At 45.1% G+C, this 14,071-nt stretch overlaps 1 long non-coding RNA gene across 2 annotated transcripts; it reads left to right on the forward strand.

Moving 5' to 3' along the window:
- Positions 1-127: 127 nt before the first annotated feature.
- Positions 128-13,657, forward strand: LOC102548752 (uncharacterized). 2 transcript variants are annotated; one of them, XR_015640257.1, is made up of 4 exons: positions 128-181; positions 521-1,606; positions 2,147-2,237; positions 12,241-13,657. It is a non-coding gene; the product is annotated as an uncharacterized LOC102548752 (long non-coding RNA). The 2 variants fall into 2 exon arrangements; XR_015640256.1 differs by lacking the exon at positions 521-1,606.
- The last annotated feature ends 414 nt before the right edge of the window (positions 13,658-14,071 follow it).

Here is a 14,071-nt window from a genome sequence, read left to right on the forward strand (position 1 = left end):
TGCCCGCTGCTGATTGGAAGGCTCTGCTATGCGCGATCCTGATTGGTTCCAGGGCCACTGATGGACAGGACCAGAGACCCATCGTCTTCAGCATAGTCCGGAAACTGCTGCTCTGGCCTGGGTTCTCAGAGGTACTTCACAGCTGGCTCAGATCTGACTGGGCTTGTGCGCCTTGCCGAAGGTAAAGGGATGATTTGGAGTTGCGGGCTAATCCTAGGCTGTGTAGTGAGAGGTTATCCTGGGCTGCAGGAGACCCTGTCTCCAAAAAGGACACAAGAAAAAAACGGATTTATTCGCGGAAAATTGGGTGTGATGGAACACACAGCCTGTCATCTTACACTGGGGAAATGGAAGCAGGAGGACTAGAAGTTCAAGGCTAGTTACTATGAAACCTGTTGTGCGGCCAGCCAATCTAACGCTTGTTCTCTCTCTCTCTCTCTCTCTCTCTCTCCCTCCCTCCCTCCCTTCCCCCCCCCCGGATTTTTTTTACTTACATTTCAAATGTTACCCCCTTTCCTAGTTTCCCGTCCTTATCCCATTCCCTCCTCCCCCTCCTCCCCCTCCTCCTCCTTCTATGAGGGTGTTCTCCACCCAACCACCTTCTCACTTCCCCGCCCTTACAGGTGGGGGTGGGGGTCCAGCCTTGGCAGGCCCTTAAGGCCATCCTCTGCTACATATGCAGCTGAAACCATGGGTCTGTCCGTGTGTACTCTTTGGGTAGTGGTTTAGTCCCTGGGAGCTCTGGTTGGTTGGTACTGTTGTACTTACGGAGAGCCAAGCCCTTCAGCTCCTTCAATCCTTCCCCTAACTCCTCCAATGGGACCCCACTCAGTTCAATGGTTGGCTGCTAGCATTCACCTCTGTATTTGCCATGCTCTGACAGAGCCTCTCAGGAGGCAGCTGTATCACACTCCTGTCAGCATGCACTTCTTGGCATCAGCAGTATTGTCTGTGTTTGCTGGCTATATGTGTATGGGCTGGATCCCCAGGTGGGCCAGGCTCTGAATGGCCATTCCTCAGTCTCTGCTCCAAACTTTGTTTCCATATCTCCTCCTATGAATATTTTTGTTCCCCCTCTTAAGAAGGACCCCCCCTTTTTTTTGGACCCCCTTTTAAGAAGGACTGAAGCATCCACACTTTGGTCGTTCTTCTTGAGCTTCACGTGGTCTATGGATTAGCTTTGGGCTAATATCAAGTTTTACATGGTATGAGTGAGAGTGCACACCATGTGTTTTTTGTGATTGGGCTACTGTAGGGCTCTTCGGATTGCTCTTCACAGTGATCTCTTGCCCGGCTAGGTGCTCAGGTTCTGGCGAAGGTAGAGAGTTCAGGCAGGGAGGGAGAACAGCTTTCGCTGCCCCCGCTGCCCGCCTCCCGCTCCCCCACCCAGCTGCCCGCCCTTCTCCTTTGAGCGGCTTGGGCTGCTCAGGCCCGGCTGAGCCAGCAGGAGACTGACTAGCCAGTGAGGAGCTTCTGGAGGTGATTTCGGCGGTGTTACAGCTCTTATGACAGAAGCTCTCAGACGATGGAATAATTCCTGCACGCCTTTAATTCTGAACACGACCCTTAAATACAGTTTTTTGGATGGGTCGGTGTCTGACGGCAGGTACTTCCTATTGGTTTGGCCTAAGAGCTTGGGAAGACTTCATCTACATATTTGGGGGCGTGGTCTTGTCTCTACTACTGCTCTGTTTTGAGCCTACTTGACCTGTGGTCATGTCCTCACCTATGGAGGAGGGGTTAGGGGTTTGCGTGACTGGTCTGTCTCAAATCTCTGTACAGGGGTTTTGGGCGGGGCGGGGGGGGCGGTGCTGCAGCTAGTGAGGCCCCGATCTAGGAGGCTGGGAATGCGCCTGCTGTCCCTTTTAGGGGATTCGACCTGTTTTGACCAGGATTCAGGGTACCTTTCACAGCTTGCCATCCTGCAATTCCTCCTTTTACTTTTTTTAAACGAGAGGTGTCATTTGTAGTGAAAATTTTGGGTGGGATTTAAGTATCAAAGAAAACACTAAATAAGTGCCCCGACCCTCAGGGCAGTCCACCAGGGTCTGGGGTCCACCTAGGAGAGAATGGGGGACAAGAGACGCAAAGAACGGACAGCAAGTCAAGAGGTCTGATCAAGCTGACAGTTTTTAATTTTTCTCAGGCAGAAGATATACTGGTAGAAGCAAAGTGTGGGGAGAGGTTAGCTAACCACAAAAGAATGGGCCTGACTCGATAACCAGGATATTGGCTGGGTAAGTCTGTCAGTAGAGGGGAACAGTGGGGTGGGTTGCTTAGTGACCTGACCACCAGTGCCAAGCGACCTGACGACCAGATTTATTCTATCTATTGAATTCAAGCAGACCTGCAGGTGCAGGCCCAGGTATGGCTGCTTTGATCTAACCCAAGGCTAAAATACAATTGCTTTTTAACATGAAGGCTGCTTCCAAACTCTTGAGGCTGCTCCCAAAATCTCCCCCTTTTTCTTTATTTATAAAACCGTGGTGGTAAAAACTCTTTGCTAGGGCGAGGATAGAGGCCTGACCTCTGGTATTCTTGGCTGGTGCTAACCCCCACATATGTTGCTTGGATACAAGGGCCCATGAAGCGGAAAACGCCTAGCTCAGCCAAGGAAAGGCATAGGCAGGACTTCAAGCCATGAGAGAGCCCCTTGAGAACTGTGTCTGTCTTAGGTTGGAGCAAGACATTCTTATTTCTCCAGGCCTGTCATTGGATAAGGCAGCAGCTTATGGTGGCCCTCCTGACTTAGGCCTCAAATGGTCAAAGAATGTTGCTCTCTTACCCGACATTGACTGTCTAGTTCAGCTCACAGGGGAGGCGGTTGGTAGCAAAGGACCCACCTAGATCAGTCATCTCAAGGCGATGACAGTGGACCTGCATAGGCCTAGCCTGCATGGTCTCGAGTTGTTGTTTAATAAAAACCATGAGCTTGTTGAAAATCACAGGTCCCAGTGTAACCAAAAGCAAAATATTAATCAGGGATCCCACGAAGGGCATCAGAAGAGAAAACATAGATGATCTCCATCAATCATTCATGCAGTCAGGCTTGTCCCTCAGGGGTCAGGAGCTTTGTACAAAAGCATCCCCTTGCAGTGTCTCCTCTCATCCCTTAGCAAAGGTAGAAGGAGCTTTGCCACCAAGAAGGCGGAGGGCGTGGGACGCCTCCCCTTATCTGGTCCAGGGGCGGAAATGCCCTTTCTTAGGTTGGATAGAGATGGGATGGGGGAGTGCTTAAGGTGGATTAGTGCCTTCATCATGTGCTTCTGACCCTCCATTGCCAATCTATGATAATGAATCCATGTGGGTTTAGCTGATAAAGCATCTATTTGTCACTTTATGAAGCCTGTAAGTCTATTTTGGCCCAAGGGCCAAAAGAGATAAGCAAAACCAGTCTTACTAGTGGTCCTAAAATGGAGGGCAATAAAACGGTAAGCCATGGGGAGGTTGAAAACCAATTCTGATACCAGCTCTCATCTTTTTCTCTCTCTTTCTTTCTCTTTTCTAAGCCTTCTCTAACCTTCATACTCTCACCATGCCTGCCTTGTCTACACACAAGCGGCACTCTTCTTTGAGTGCTGCACAGAGCCCTCCTTGTTGTAAAAAGAGCAGATCAAGTCCTCTGCGATTCCAAAGGACCACTTCTGCGAGGGAAGAGGGGGAGTTGGACAGGTCGTCAGCACCGATGGTAGCGCTGAATTCTTGATACCTAGATTTAGAGAGAACGAGTGAAGAGATACCTGTCCCTGCTTCCACAGCACCAAGGCCAAGGAGCACTGATATGGTGATGGCAGAAATGGGTTCTCGTCGTTGATGGACCAAAGTGGAGGGTAGGTCAGAAGACTGACCCCAGAGATGAAAATATTCCTCTGAACGGTAGTAGATTAGGCGAGGGACTAATTGTACAAGAATGCAAAAGTCAGAATTTTGGGGGGGGTGGAAATCCACAGAAAGACAGGGAGTAAAGCCATCAAGGCAAACCCACCAGGCGTCATTAGAGGGCAGCAGGTATTGGCTATTTTTATCAGGGGCAAGGGTGAGATAAAAAGGTGGGCGTATTGTGAGGGGGAAGCTATAAGGGTGACACAGAGGCCCAATCCAGAGACCTGGGAGAGGGACAAACCATTCCACTCTCCAGGTTGCCAGTGGCAATGTCGAGAGTCATTGGTGGGAAAAAAACATACCAGAAATAGCAATTCCCTCGAGGAAGGGTAGCTGAGAGTGATAACATAGCCAGCAATTGTCCACAAGGTCAGGGGAGGTAGCATTAAGTATAAGAAAGGTCTGATTTATTAGGGTAAGGACAAGGTTCTGGGGAGAAGAAACTGACAGTGTGGGAACATGGTTAGCAGGGTTAGGGGACTGAGTTTTGAAGGAGGTTGGAATGGGGGGGTACTAAGATGGGATTAGGCCCAATTGGTATTGGCTCAGAAGCATGGACGGGTTCCTTGAGAAGTTTTATGGTAAAAGTGAGACCTGTGTCCATCCCAGACTGATATAGACAGAGGCCCCAAGAGAAGCCCTGCATCTAGTCTTTGCCCTTTGCATGGTCTGTGAATTTAATATCTAGGAGAAGACACCAGTCCAAGGAGGAAGGCTCACTGCCCCTACAGAGGGGATTGCAGTTGATATAGTTAGAGGGGGGAGAGAAATTGCTAGGCACTGTGATGCAATCCCAAGAAGAGGATGGTTCCCATGGTCTCGCATCTCCAGGTAGCACAGTAGTAATCTGACTCGAAGCCACATTTGTTGTCCCTGTTCAGTCACCAGTTGCCCTGACCCACAGGGCAGTCGACCAGGGTCTGGGTCCACCTAGGAGAGAATGGGGGACAAGAGACACAAAGAACAGACAGCAAGTCAAGAGGACTGATCAAGCTGACAATTTTTAATTTTTCTCAGGCAGAAGATATATTGGTAGAAGCAAAGTGTGGGGAGGGGTTAGCTAACCACAAAAGAATGGGCCTGGCTCGATGGCCAGGATATTGGCTGAGTAATCTGTCAGGGGACACACACACACAGACAGTAGGGTGGGTTGCTTAGTGACCTGACCACCAGTGCCAAGCGACCTGACGACCAGATTTATTCTATCTATTGAATTCAAGCAGACCTGCAGGTGCAGGCCCAGGTATGGCTGCTTTGATCTAACCCAAGGCTAAAATACAATTGCTTTTTAACTTGAAAGCTGCTTCCAAAGTCTTGAGGCTGCTCCCAACAAATGGGCTGGAGGGGTAGTGCAAGTAAGCTAGAGTGGTAATGAGGGCTGAGGGTGGGGGTTGGGAGGACAAAGGGTCATTGAACCAAGTAATTGTCCCGTGGGTTGTACAGTTTGGCTTTGGCAAGAGAGTTCATCTGTAGCTGAAAGGTACCAATCTGTGGATCTCAGCTGTCATCTGTGGACCTCAGCATGTGTGTCAGGAGTAATTAGTCAGGTGAGGTGTCTGGAAGAAGGCAGCTTTGTTGTCCCAGGCAGGTCTGAGGAGATGGTGCTCAGACGTGCTTACCCCTGTGAGGTTACCTATCAGTCAGGGTCATCAGTCAGGATGATATTTTCTAGTTCCATCCATTTGCCTATGAATTTCATGTAGTCGTTGTTTTTGATAGCTGAGTAGTACTCCATTGTGTAGATGTACCACATTTTTTTGTCTCCATATCTCTGTTGAAGGGCATCTGGGTTCTTTCCAGCTTCTGGATATTATAAATAAGGCTGCTATGAGCATAGTGGAGCATGTGTCCTTGTTATATGTTAGGGCATCTTTTGGGTATATGCCCAGGGGTGGTATAACTGGGTCCTCAGGTAGTACAATGTCCAATTTTCTGAGGAACCTCCAGACTGATTTCCAGAATGGTTGTACCAGTTTGCAATCCCACCAACAATGGAGGAGTGTTCCTCTTTCTCCACATCCTTGCCAGCATCTGTTGTCACCTGAGTTTTTGATCTTAGCCATTCTGACTGGTGTGAGATAGAATCCCAGGATTCTTTTGATTTGCATTTCCCTGACAACTAAGGATGTTGAACATTTCTTTAGGTACTTCTCAGCCATTCGATATTCCTCAGCTGAGAATTCTTTGTTTAGCTCTGTACCCCATTTTTAATAGCGTTCTTTAGCTTTCTGAAGTCTAACTTCTTGAGTTCTTTGTATATTTTGGATATAAACCCTCTATTGGATGTGGGATTGGTTAAGATCTTTTCCCAATCTGTTGGTAGCCATTTGTCCTAATGACATTGTCCTTTGCCTTACAGAAGCTTTGCAGTTTTATGAGGTCCTATTTGTTGATTCTTAATCTTAGAGCATAAGCCATTGGTGTTCTGTTCAGGAAATTTTCCCTAGTGCCCATGTGTTCAAGGCTCTTCCCCACTTTCTCTTTCTTAGTTTGAGTGTATCTGGTTTGATGTGGAGGTCCTTGATCCACTTGGACTTAAGCTTTGTACAGGGTGATAAGCATGGATCGATCTGCATTCTTCTACATGCTAACCTCCAGCTGATCCAGCACCATTTGTTGAAAATGCTATCTTTTTTTCATTGGATGATTTTACTCCCTTGTTAAGGATAAAGTGACTATAGGTGTGTGGGTTCATTTTTTTTTTTTTTCGGAGCTGGGGACCGAACCCAGGGCCTTGCGCTTGCTAGGCAAGTGCTCTACCACTGAGCTAAATCCCCAACCCCGTGGGTTCATTTCTAGGTCTTCAATTCTATTCCACTGATCTATCTGCCTGTCTCTGTACCAATAACATGCAGTTTTTATCACTACTGCTCTGTAATACTACTTGAGGTTAGGGATGGTGATTCCCCCCCCCCATAAGTTAGTTCTTTATTGTTAAAAATAGTTTTTGCTATCCTGGGTTTTTTGTTTTTCCAAATGAATTTGCAGATTACTCTTTCTAACTCTATGAAGAATTGAGTTGGAATTTTGATGCGGATTGCATTGAATCTGTAGATTGCTTTTGACAAGATGGCCACTTTTACTATATTAATCCTGCCAATCCATGAGCATGGGAGATCTTTGCATCTTCTGAGATCTTCTTCATTTTCTTTCTTCAGAGACTTGAAGTTCTTGTCATACAGATCTTTCACTTGCTTGGTTAGAATCACACCAAGGTATTTTATATTGTTTGTGACTATTGTGAAGGGTGTCATTTCCCTAATTTCTTTCCTGGTCTTTTTATACTTTGAGTAGAGGAAGGCTACTGATTTTTTTGAGCTAATTTTATATCCAGTCACTTTGCTGAAGTGGTTTAACAGGTTTAGGAGTTCTCTGGTGGAACTTTTGGGGTCACTTAAGTATACTATCATATCATCTGCAAATAGTGATATTTTGACTTCTTCCTTTCCAATTTGTATCGCTTTGACTGCTTTTGTTGTCTAATTGCTCTGGCTAGGACTTCAAGTGCTATATTGAATAAGTAGGGAGAAAGTGGTCAGGCTTGTCTAATCCCTGACTTTAGTGGGGTTGCTTTAAGTTTCTCTCTATTCAGTTTGAAGTTGGTTATTGGTTTGCTGTATATTGCTCTTACAATGTCTAGGTATGGGCCTTGAATTCCTGATCTTTCCAACACTTTAACCATGAAGGTGTGTTGAATTTTTCAAATACTCTGTCAACATCTAATGAGATGATCATGTAGTTTTTATTTTTGAGTAGATTACATTGATGGGTTTCCGTATATTGAACCATCCCTGCATTTCTGGGATGAAGCTTACTAGATCATGGTAAATGATTGTTTTGATGTGTTTTTGGATTAAGTTTGCCAGAATTTTATTCAGTATTTTTGCATAGATATTCATGAGGGAAATTGGTCTGAAGTTCTCTTTCTTTTTAGGGTCTTTGTGTGGTTTAGGTATAAGCATAATTGTAGCTTTAAAGAATGAAGTAGGTAGTGTTCCTTCTGTTTCTATTTTGTGGAATAGTTTGAAGAGTATTAGTATTATGTCTTCTTTGAAGATCTGATAGAATGGTGCACTAAACCTATCTGGTTCTGGTTTTTTTGTTTGTTTGTTTGGTTGGTTGGTTTGGTTTTGGTTTTGGTTGGGAGACTTAATGACTGCTTCTATTTCTTTAGGGATTATGGGACTGTTTAGATGGTTTATCTGATCCTGATTTAACTGTGGTTAAATATCCACTGTGCTGAAGTGGTTTATCAGGTTTAGGAGTTCTCTGGTAGATTTTTGGGGTCACATAAGTACACTATCATATCATCCGCAAATAGTGATATTTTGACTCCTTCCTTTCCAATTTGTATCCCTTTGACCGCTTTTGTTGTCTGATTGCTCTGCCAGATTTTCTAGTTTTGTTGAGTCTAGGTTTTTGTAGTACATTCTCATAGTTTTTTTTAATTTCCTCAATTTCCCTTTTCATTTCTGATTTTGTTCATTTAGACACACTCTCTGTGCCCTCTGGTTAGTCTGGCTAAGGGTGTATCTACCTTGTTGATTTTCTCAAAGAACCAGCTCCTGGTTGGTTTTTTTTTTTTCTTTCCTTTTTTGTATAGTTATTTTTGTTCGTACTTGTTTGATTTCAGGTTCAAGTTTGATTATTTCCTGCTGTCTACTCTTGGGTGTATTTGCTTCTTTTTTTGTTCTAGAGCTTTCAGGTGTGCTGTCAAGCTGTCAGTGTATGCTCTCTCCAACTTTTTTTGGAGGCACTCAGAGGCATGAGTTTTCCTATTAATATGGCTTTCATTGTATCCCATATGTTTTGGTATGCTGTGCCTTAATTTTCTTTAAATTCTTTTTTTTTTTTTTTGGTTCTTTTTTTCGGAGCTGGGGACCGAACCCAGGGCCTTGCGCTTCCTAGGTAAGCGCTCTACCACTGAGCTAAATCCCCAGCCCCTTTTCTTTAAATTCTTAAAAGTCTTTAATTTCTTTCTTTATTTCTCCCTTGACCAAGTTGTCATTGAGTAGAGCATTGTTCAGCTTCCATGTGTATGTGGGCTTTCTGTTGTCTTTGTTGTTATTGAAAACCAGCCTTAGTCCGTGGGGATCTGATAGGATGCATGAGATTATTTCAGTCTTCTTGTATCTATTGAGGACTGTTTTGTGACCAGTTCTATAGTCAATTTTGGAGACTATACCATGAGATTCTAAGAAGAAGGTGTATTCTTTTGTTTTAGGATGAAATGTTCTATAGATATCTGTTAAATCCATTTGGTTCATAACTTCTGTTAGTTTCACTGTCTCTCTTTAGTTTCTGTTTCCATGATCTGTCCATTGATGAGAGTGGGGTGTTGAAGTCTCCTACTATTATTGTGTGTGGTACAATGTATGCTTTGAGCTTTAGTATAATTTATTTTATGAATGTGGGTGCCCTTGCATTTGAAGCATAGATGTTCAGAATTGAGAGTTCATCTTGGTACATTTTTCCTTTGATGTGTATGAAATGTCCTTTTTTTTTTTTAAGATTTATTTATTTATTTTATGTATGTGAGCACACTGTAGCTATCTTCAGACACACCAGAAGAGGGCATCGGACCCCATTTCAGATGGTTATGAGCCACCATGTGGTTGCTGGGAATTGAACTCAGGACCTCTGGAAGAGCAGTCAGTGCTCTTAACTGCTGAGCCATCTCTCCAGCCCCCTGAAATGTCCTTTCTTATCTTTTTTGATAAATTTTGGTTGAAGGTCGATTTTATTCGAAATTACAGTGGCTTCTCCATCTTGTTTCTTGGGACCGTTTGCTTGGAAATTTTTTTCCCAACCTTTAACTCTTAGGTAGTGTCTGTCCTTGTCACTGAGGTATTTTTCCTGAATGCAGCAAAATGCTGGGTCCTGTTTATGTATCCAGTCTTTTTGTCTATGTCTTTTTACTGGGGAATTGAACCCATTGATGTTAAGAGATATTAAGGAATAGTGACTTGTTTCCTGTTATTTTTGTGGTTAGCAGTGGAATTATGTTTGTGTGGCTCTCTTCTTCTGAGTTTGTTGCAAGGAGATTACTTTCTTGCTTTTTCTTGTTTCCCTCCTTGTGTTGGAGTTTTCCATCTATTATTCTTTGTAGAGCTGGATTTGTGGAAAGATATTGTGTAAATTTGATTTTGTCACGGAATATCTTGGCTTTTCCATCTATGTTAATTGAGAGTTTTGCTGGATACAGTAGCCTGGGCTAGCATTTGTGTTCTCTTACATCTGTCCAGGATCTTCTGGCTTTCATAGTCTCTTTTAGAAGTCTGGTGTGATTCTGATAGGTCTGCCTTTATATGTTACTTGACCTTTTTCTCTTACTCCTTTTAATATTCTTTCCTTGTTTTGTGCACTTGGTGTTTTGACTATTATGTGATGGGAGGAATTTCTTTTCTGGTCCAATCTATTTGAAATTCTGTAGGCTTCTTGTACATTCATGGGCATCTCTTTCTTCTGGTTAGGGAAGTTTTCTTCTATAATTTTGTTGATGATATTTGCTGGTCCTTTAATTTGGGAATCTCCGCTCTCTTCTATACCTATTACCTTTCATTTTGGTCTTCTCAATGTGTCCTGGATTCCCTGGATATTTTGGGATAGGAGCTTTTTGTTTTTCGCATTCTCTTTGACTGTTGTGTCAATGTTTTCTATGGTATCTTCTGCCCCTGAGATTCTCTCTTCAATCTCTTGAATTCTGTTAGTGATGCTTGCGTCTATGACTCCTCATCTCTTTCCTAGGTTTTCTATCTCCAGAGTTGTCTTCCTTTGTGACTTCTTTATTGGTTCTATTTCCATTTTTAGATCCTGGATGGTTTTGTCCAATTCCTTCACCTGTTTGGTGGTGGTTTCCTGTGACTCTTTAAGGGATTTTTGTGTTTCCTCTTTAAGGGCTTCTACTTGTTTACCTGTGTTCTCCTGTATTTCTTTAATTGAATTATTTATGTTCTTCTTAAAGTCCTCTGTCATCATCATGAGATGTGATTTTATATGCAAATCTTGCTTTTCAGAACTGGGTTCTGATGATGCCACGTAGTCTTGGTTTGTGTTGCTTAGGTTCCTGTGCTTGCCTCTTGCCATGTGGTTATCTCTGATGTTATTTGGTCTTGCTGTCTCTGACAGGAGCTTTTCCCTCCTGTGCGCCTGTGGGCCTGTGGGCCACACTGTGGGCCTGTGGGCCTGTGGGCCTGTGAGCCTGTGTGTGGGCCACACTGTGGGCCTGTGAGTCACACTGTGAGCCTGTAGGCCTGTGAGCCTGTAGGCCTGTGAGACTGTGGGCCTGTGTGTGGGCCTGTGATCTTAGGTGTGAGAATGCTCTTGGGAGACCAGCTTTCTCAGGGCAGGTTTTGGGTCTGAAGCACTGTGGGAAAGCCTTAGCTCTGGTTGCAGATGAAGACCTGAAGGGTCCTGTTCTAGGCCTCTCTGAGGTTCCTGCACCCCATGAACTCTAGGTGGGTCTCTCCTTGGACAGTCAATGGAGAGAAAGTGGGGTCCCATCTGTGGGCCGTGGGCTTAGGAGGAAGAGCGCTGCTGGCAAACCAGCTCTCTGAGGGCAGGTTTTTGTGTTCAAGGGCTGTGGGACAGCCTTAGCTCTAGGCGCAGATGGAGACTGGAAGGAACTTAAAGTTCTTCTGTTCCTGCACTTTGATAGTAGGATGATAGCTCTGAGCAAGTCTCTGCGTTTCTCGTTCCAGGAGCTTTTGCCGCCTGACTGCCCTGGCTGCTTTATGCTGGGCAGTGTGGAAAGCTTCTTCTTCTAGTCTTAACTTCTCCTCTTGTAAGGCTAACTCCCTCTGGGTTTTCCTATCCACAGCTTTCTGCTTTTCAGCAATAGAATCATACTGCCTTTCTTGCAAGCCAACGATTTGTTCCTCAGTAAGTGGCCTATGGCTGCTTCCTGGGCGCTCCTCCTCCTCCTCACCCTCCACAGGATTCTCGAACTCTGGTCAAGTGCTCTCTCTTCTTAGGCATGTTCTAAAATACTTTGATCCTTCACCGGCTCCTTGCAGCCGACCCACTTCCTGTCGGTGGAGCAGCCCGAAGCATCCCCATCGCAGCTGCTCCTCCTCCAGCCCTGAACCTGAGCCCGGGCGCAGCAACTGCGGACATCCGCACACACGGGCCAGAGCTCCGCAGATGGTGATGCAGGGAACAAAGACCGCCGCTAAGCCCTTGGGTGAGGGACAAGCGCAGGACCGTCGGGTGCCGGTCTTCAGCATAGCCTGCTTGCCATCTGCCTGAGCCTTCACCATCCCTACAGCCTCGGGAGGCTCGCGCTGCCACGCCCCCTGCCCGAGTCTTTTCTTGTTCCTCATTTTAGTCTTCATGGTCTCTTTGATCTTGATCTTTCAGAGGAGAGAGTGAAACTATGTCTTCTGGACAAGATATAGCTGCACGAGATCAAGCCAATTCAAACTCCAGCATAGATGGGAGAAGAGTATCCTAAGGCCTACCCCAGCTGGTGGAAGTATGCAGACGATGGCTGCTGAGGAACAAAGAGTCACTTTTTGTTAGCGATGTGGCTGCTGGCAGGTTGCCCATTAACCTGCCCCCCAGTGAATGTTCCCACACCCACACGCATTGGTTAGTCTTGGCATTATTAATAATCACTATAAAAGTAAAAACAATAGCCCCCTTTTCTGGCCTCTGCAGGCTGTGCGTTCCATGTCCAAATACCCCCTCCTGTATATATAAATTAAATGTATTAAAGATAAAATCTTGGGCCGCAGAGATGACACACTGACTGCAGTTCAGTTCCCAGCACCACATCAAAAGGTTTACAGCTCTACAACTCCAAGGGATTTGACAGCCTCTGACTCTGTGAGCACCTTCATTCATACACTTCCCTATACACACAATTCATAATTATAAATACTCAGTCTTTAAAGCTAAAAGTGTTTTTAAAAAAGACTAGATTTGCTTACAGAGTAGTGTCAGCATTTCATCGGTGGTCGCGTGTCAGCACACAGAGCAAACCATGAACAGGGGTGCTCTAAAACCAATTAAAGCCACTACCACACCCCATTATTTATAGAAAAGGACAAGCAGGAGTGACTTGTACTAAGACGTAAAGTTAAAAATGAATGAAATTAAGGAGGTTGACAGGGAATGGTAAGAAAAAGGGAAAACACTGCAAAGATAAAAGGGCATCTGGTGTTGTCGTAGTGTGAACATATCTTTTATTTGCCTGAATTGTCATCTCCGAGGATCAGTGCCTCTGTCTGCTACCCTAGACCTAGTCATGAAAGCTTCTAGTCCCCATACAACCTTATCTAGGCCTAGAATGTTTTCAGACTCAGATTTCCTGCTGAATAAGTTCACCCTTCCTAGCTCTTTCTGAGTCCTGGCTGGCTGATTTATCTCAGCTGTTCTGGTCCAACTCCTCTCCAAGCTGACTGGTTCAATCTGTCCTCTCTGTGCTTTTCCTGCATTGCTTTGTTTAGCCTCAAACTGAGAAAACTGAGTTAGCCAGAGTCAGGCTGACTCCATGACAGGCTGCAAGTTGGCACTTTGGGAGACTAGGCCTAAGTTTGTTTCCCAGGAACCACTGGTCAGCCACCCCAGCGGCAGGCACTGATCTTAGGATTCGTGCCACCCAGAGCCCTAACCAGTAACAAAGACACCCTGAAGATACAGCCAACCAATCAAGAGAAAGTAAGTCACCCATCCTACCCTAACAGGCTTTAAATGACCCTACAAAGCAGATACTCTGTCTCCATTCTCCGGCAAGCAGAAGATGCTGTTGAATAAACACTTTGCCTTCTACATACTATTTGAATCCAGGGTCTCATTCTTCAGTGATTCTCAGACCCTCACAAAGCCAACTCTGGCAATATGTTCTAATCTCCTGGCTCATTCTCTCTTCAACCTGTCTCTGTAAAACTCTCCTGGTAAAACCGCCTCCCCTCTCTCTGCACTGCACCTCAAGTCGCTTCCCTTCCTGTCTGTTCTCAGGAGAGTTGGGCATTTCCGATCATCAAATCTGTCTCTGCGTTGTCACTTCGTCTGCCACTTAATTAGACATCACAAGGGTGCTTCCTTCTACAAACTCACTTTACCTTCATTGTTTGGAATTAAAGGTGTGTCCTAAGGGTTAGTCTAAATTCCAGCCTGAGGGATTAAAGGTGTGAGCCAGGGACTCTTCTTAAGTAAATAGCACAATATCCAGGGTCACAGCCTGATC

The sequence above is a fragment of the Rattus norvegicus genome, chromosome 16, assembly GCF_021556685.1.
Source record: "Rattus norvegicus strain SHRSP/BbbUtx chromosome 16, alternate assembly SHRSP_T2T, whole genome shotgun sequence".
NCBI classification, from domain to species: domain Eukaryota; kingdom Metazoa; phylum Chordata; class Mammalia; order Rodentia; family Muridae; genus Rattus; species Rattus norvegicus.